General features: G+C 37.9%; 1 long non-coding RNA gene across 1 annotated transcript in view; it reads right to left on the bottom strand.

The window, feature by feature from the left end:
* Positions 1–5,086: 5,086 nt before the first annotated feature.
* The window catches only part of LOC106735559 (uncharacterized), a 27,508-nt gene continuing 26,645 nt past the window's right edge, over positions 5,087–5,949 (bottom strand). The window contains exons 2-3 of the long non-coding RNA XR_001370860.2: positions 5,340–5,477; positions 5,087–5,130 (exon numbers count right to left, since the gene is read on the bottom strand). This is a non-coding gene — a long non-coding RNA (uncharacterized LOC106735559). The remainder of the gene's footprint in view (positions 5,131–5,339; positions 5,478–5,949) is intronic.

The raw sequence follows: 5,949 nt of genomic DNA, 5'->3' as shown, positions 1-5,949 counted from the left end.
AAGAGAGAGAGACACTTGGTAGAATAGAAATTAGTAGTATAATAATGTGGTGGGTTTCTGAGTTAGACATCAGTTTAAATCCAAGATCTGCAACATATTAAGTATGTAATCATAGATTATCACTTTTTAAAAAGAATTATTTAGTTATAGGGGACCAGCAGTTAGTGTAATGGCTATGTCGCTGAACTCCCATGTAGTTGGCTTAAAACTCACGACTGGCGCGTGTGCATGCGTGCCCAAGATCCCGAGAGGAGAATGGAGGAGAAGGGATTGCGGTGTGACCATCCCCCCTGGGGGGTGATTTCTCGCTTTCTGTCTCTCTGTCTCTGTCTGTCTGTCTGGTGAGCGCATGCGCCCTGTAGTGAAAACCTCTCCAAAAAAAAAAAAATTATTTATGTATTTATTTCCATTTGTTATTGTTATTTTTTTTTTCTTTATTTGACGACAGAGAGAGAGAGAGAGAGAGAGAGAGAGAGAAAGGGAAAGGGAGAAAGCAAGACACCCGGCCCCTGAACCATGGTTGGCCATGTGGGAATCCAGTGCCTTTATCCACCACACCACCTGCTGGCCCCAGATTATCACTTTTCATTCCCAGTGTCTTCACTTATAAACAAATATTGGGAGCCAGCAGGTGGCGTGATGGTTAAGGGCACTGGACTCCCTCATGACTGACCATGGTTCGAGTCCCGACTCCCTCCTCACTTTCCTTCTCTCTCTCTCTCTCTCACTCTGTCCCTCTCTGGTCAAATTAAAATAAATAAAGTTAAACAAAATAATTCTTTAAAAACAAAACAAAACAAAATAAAACAAATATTGCATTGCTTTCAAGACTGAATAGGTAACACAACAGAGCATCCCATTAGATTGCTTTTCTCCCTTCTACTTCTTTCAAGTTTTTCAGAACCTGAGAAGAGAAATTTTATCTCAATGAATCCAAACAAAAAATGCTGATGTGGTGAATAAATGTTTCCTCCATGGCAGGCAATGCTGGACTCTTTATTTAGCATGTACTCCTATAATTATGTATCATTTGCATTCTCATAAACTCACAATGCCAAGGGCAGAGAAGTTTCGGGTGATGTAATATTAACTTGAAAGCATACAGTTGTCATTAGGAAGGGGGATACAGAGTAATGTGGGAAAATTATGTGTTCCTGGTTGTCTCTGTGACTGTATTCATTTGTTCATTTCTTCCTGATCTGGAGCTTACTAACATATACTTCCTAAACTTGTGGCCTAAAACGTGAGGAATTTATTATCAGGTCAACTAGTTGTCTTTTCTGTGCATGTGTGTGTTGTCCTGGTTATGAATCTGCGGTATAAACAGTTCATCTTTCCTCAGTGTTATAATAAGGTGAGAGACAGACTTCTTAAGCAACAGCATAGCTCTCAAGAAATAAACATGTCTATTAAAATATTTCAAGCACAATGTAATGGTAAGATGTCTGGGAAGAAGAATTTAAATACACTTCTTGGCCAAACAAAAGCCATGTCTGGGTGCGGTATTTCTTTTTCTTTCCGTTCTGCTATCTTGAGAAACCTGACTGGCATCATACAATGAAAATCCCTTTCTGGTTTTGTGGCTCCCCATTTTTCCTTTTAAAAGGTCTTGCCATCTGGGTTAAACCTGAAAATGAATGAAAACAAAGTGTTTGCAGGGTAGCAGTGATAACACCTGTCCAGGGTTCTTTAGGATTGGAGAGCCTTTGTCTAAAGGTCTTCCAGGTAAAAACAGGACCGATTATGGTGTGTCCTGTTCACAGCCAGGGGCGCTGCACACAGCAGCAGCAACCTCAGCTAGGGGAGAATTTCTTGGCACAGGGCTTCTATTTCAAGCCATGATAATGCCTGGTGCAGAACACTGAACCTGGAGAGGCAGTGTGGGCATATTTCAGCCTTAAAGTGGAGGTTGTGGAGTCTCAGTTCGATGAATACGATGAATAGGTATAAACCTTCAGAGCATATGGGGTTACCCATGAAGGTGACCGAACAGGAAAAGCAAAGCTTAGTATCATGAAGAATGATTCAATATGAAGGCTTGCCCTGGTTTTGATTTGAATAATAAAAGTCATAGAACTTACCTTGTGTCTTTATTTGAAATGTGCTCAATTGGTTTTTCTTGTAGGCATGATTAAGAATGCAGTGAGATGAATCGTGAACTATACACTAAGAGTCATAAAAGAATATCAAATTCCTGTATTAAAAAGGAATTCATCTACCTTTCTTTCCTGCTTCCCATTCAAAAATGATTTTATTTCACATAGAAGGAATTGTTGCTTTGAGAAAATAGGTTGAAATTTGATTTCCTTTAAGAAAATATAATTCTAAAAAAGAAATAGAAGCACCATGCATGTGCTAAATCACAGTTACTCTTATCATTCTATGACTATGTAGGAACCTTTAATAACAATACCTTAGACAAACTGGACAGCTAACTGTTTTAATCATCGTACTGATTAATGCTACTATTTGAGCAATTAGAAGTTTAGTTTAATGTTATTAACAGTGTGACATGGCAGGAAAATTGCAAAAGCCTACAAAGAAAAATAAATACTGTGAAAGGTTTAACAACAACAAAACATAACAGGAAACCAAAATAAACAAATCAATCTTATTGATGTAGCGAGTAGGGCAGCTTCAAGTATGGTTTGATATCTCTTAGAAAACCGTAGCCTGGAAACCAGCAGTTAGCATAATGGCTATGTTGCTGGACTCTCACGTAGTCGACCGTGGTTCGCATCCCGGACCCGGTGGCTTAAAACTCACGCCAGGCGCGTGTGCGTGCGTGCCCAAGATCCCGAGAGGAGAATGGAGGAGAAGGGATTGCGGTGTGACCATCCCCTCTGGGGGGTGATTTCTCATTTTCTGTCTCTATGTCTCTCTCTGTCTGTCTGGCAAGCGCACGCACCCTAGAGCAAAAACCTCTCAAAAAAAAAAAAAAAAGAAAAGAAAACTGTGGCCTGCAACAGTTCAGAAAAAGATATCAAATTCATGAAGAGATTTTGTTCCTAACAGTTTAATAGTAACATTGTTGACTGAGGTTCTTGTACAGCATTAAAATTGTGCCACATCCACTCGAGGGAGTTATGAGCAAGAATAATGGATCAAAGATGAAGATTTAAAAATTAATCATGGTGTCTGTATTGAAAAAGAAGAGAAAAGATTATTTTACCTGATGGAAATGTTCAATGGAAAAAACAAATATTCTAGAAAGGAATGTTTTAAATTAATCCAAATAGCTATCAAAGTCACTATTTTTAGAGATGCAACAAGCACAAACTTGGACAGAAATCATAATGCAGAAATTCTATTTTTTTAATACCACAGAAGCCAAGTATTTTAGCATATCTTATAGACTCACACTTCTCTTTGGGACAGTCTCCCCATTTTGAGTTGCTGAATTCCCATAATTTGCACAATGGTTTTCATTTGTATTGGATAAATAAATAAATGAATGATGGAAATATTACATTTAGTCTCCTTGTGCTGAATGGATTGGTAAACATTTGTCAAAAATAATCAACATGAAGTAATGATAAATATTGGAGATAGTAGATACAATTATTGCCCTGATTTGATCATTATACATTATATATATATTTTGAAGAACCACACTCTACTCCACAAAGATGTAGAACTATTATATATAAATTAGAAATTATGGGACCAGCAGATGGCGAAATGGTTACATCACTGGACTCCCACATAGTCAACCGCAGTTCAAGTCTCAGACCTAGTGGCTTAAACACACACTGGGTACGCGTGTGTGTATGCCCAAAGTCCCACAAGGAGAATGGAAGAGAAGGGACTGTGGTTGTGGCCATCCTCTTGGGGAGTGATTTCTTGCTTTCTGTCTCTCTGTTTCTTTCTGCCTTTCCAGGGAGCACACACCCTATAGTAAAAAATCTCTCTCTCAAAAACAAAAAGGAAAGAAATTATAATTAAGAAAAAACTGTTCACCTAAAAATATAGTTGAGAATTTCTGACTAGTTCATGCACAGTGAGGAGACTGAGAAAACAGAAACTGTCAGGTCATATATGATAATATTTTTTGTGATGGAAAAAACAAATTGGGTGAATACTGGAGACAAATTCTCAAAACATCTTCCTAAAAGACCAATCTACCAAATCTTCACATAAGACTGAGAAGACATGAAATGAAAATTAACCAACCAACCAAAAAACTGTGTTTAATGCCTCTTATGTATGCCTTTCTCCATTTATGATCTCTGTCATAATCATGTTTTACTTAATTATGTATATTATAATAAAACATTTCTAGTTAATAAATGTCAATAAACAGGAAGTGCTAGACAGGAAGGACTAGACCAAAGTAAATGAGTCTTTAGGAGGTCATTGTAAACAGATTCAGTGAGTACGCTTTATGGCAAACTTCTCTATTCATTAGAATTCTATGTCCAGCTTCCTCATTTCATACTAATGACTATTTCTGAAACGATGCCAGGCTAGGGAAAACAATGATTCTTTCTTTCCTGACTAATGATAGCTTTATATAAAGCAGATAGTAAAATCCATAAAAGTTAGGAATTTCATTCCATTTTTCTCACTTCATCTTGGGAAACTCAGAAATGTGGCTAGACGTATTGAAAGTTAGATAAGTGTTATGGAAGAGGCAGGACTCCAATTCCATGCACTCTCCACTCAGTCCCATGCCCTGTCCAGTGTGCGAAACTGCCAGAAAGTGTGTCAGATGCAGAAAATGACGTTTTCTTTCAGTTTTGTATGTAGCAAGTCATCCTGACTTTTTGACTGATTTGATGGGGAAGGGAAAGACTTTCACCCAAGGCAAAAAGGATGATCCTAGGGCTCAAACAGAATTTCTTCATTTTAGTCCCCTTTCCATTGTTGTAACCCAGCTCATTTATTCACTGTCCATTCCAAAAATCACAAAAAGGAAAGGAACTTGGACAAGCCGGTGGTATAGTGGATAAGGCACTGGCCTCCCACATGGCTGATTACTGTTCAAATCCTGGACTCAGCAGCTTGAAAATCATGCCGGGCACATGTGCATACCTGCCCAACATCCTGAGAGGAAGAGGGATTGCGGTGTGGCCTTCTGCTTTGTCGGGTGATTTCTCACTTTCTCTCTTTCAGTATCTCTCTTTCCATCTACAGCAAAAAATTAAATAAATAAACCTTTAAAAAAAAGAAACTTTTATAAGAGGCAGACCATGAAGGAAATTGTTTGTAAAACACGCGTCAAAGATAATATTTCTAAAAACTCACATCTGTCACTTACTTCATCTATGTAATGTTTTAAACTTGTGTCAAATGTACTCTACACTTGAAAAACAAGTAATTAGAGATATATCACTTACCTCATCTGTATGTAGTTAAAATGTCAAATATGGATGGAGGCTGCATCTGCCATCTACTGAATCCCTAACACTTGGCACAGAGATGGAGACGCACGAGGTGATCCACAAAGACTTGTCAAATGAATGAACGCATGAACTCTGCAGTGGGGATGGGATGCCAAGAAGGAAAGAATAATAAAAGAGAGAAGATCGTATTAACCCAGCGTTCTTCTGTTATCTGCCTGGATAGTGGCAACCAACTACCCAACAGAGACGAAAGCAAAACTCTCAATGAGAAAGTTCCTCTTCTTTCAGAAATAGAATGCTTTATATACAAGGAAGTCAGAGAGCAAAGCTTACTGAGTTGATTTTATTTGTATATTCAAGTATACCGAATAACAGCACTCACAAAGAATTTCTATTGTATATCAAAAGCAAAGAAAGAAAATTATCTACTTCGTACAAAACATTTTTTCTTGAGTTATTGTAGATATAGTTCTTCTCAAACACTAATGTGAATATGAATCATCTGGAGAACTTATTATCTTATAAATCAGAATTCTTTTGACTCTTTAGTGGAACCTGAAATTCTGCCTGCTAACAACCCCCAAATGTCACCCACCCTGCTGAA

The sequence above is a fragment of the Tupaia chinensis genome, unplaced genomic scaffold (genome assembly GCF_000334495.1).
Source record: "Tupaia chinensis unplaced genomic scaffold, TupChi_1.0 Scaffold000437_1, whole genome shotgun sequence".
Lineage (NCBI taxonomy): Eukaryota > Metazoa > Chordata > Mammalia > Scandentia > Tupaiidae > Tupaia > Tupaia belangeri.
The sequence above is the reverse complement of the archived record's forward strand: the minus strand, read 5'-3'. Positions and strand labels throughout refer to the sequence as shown.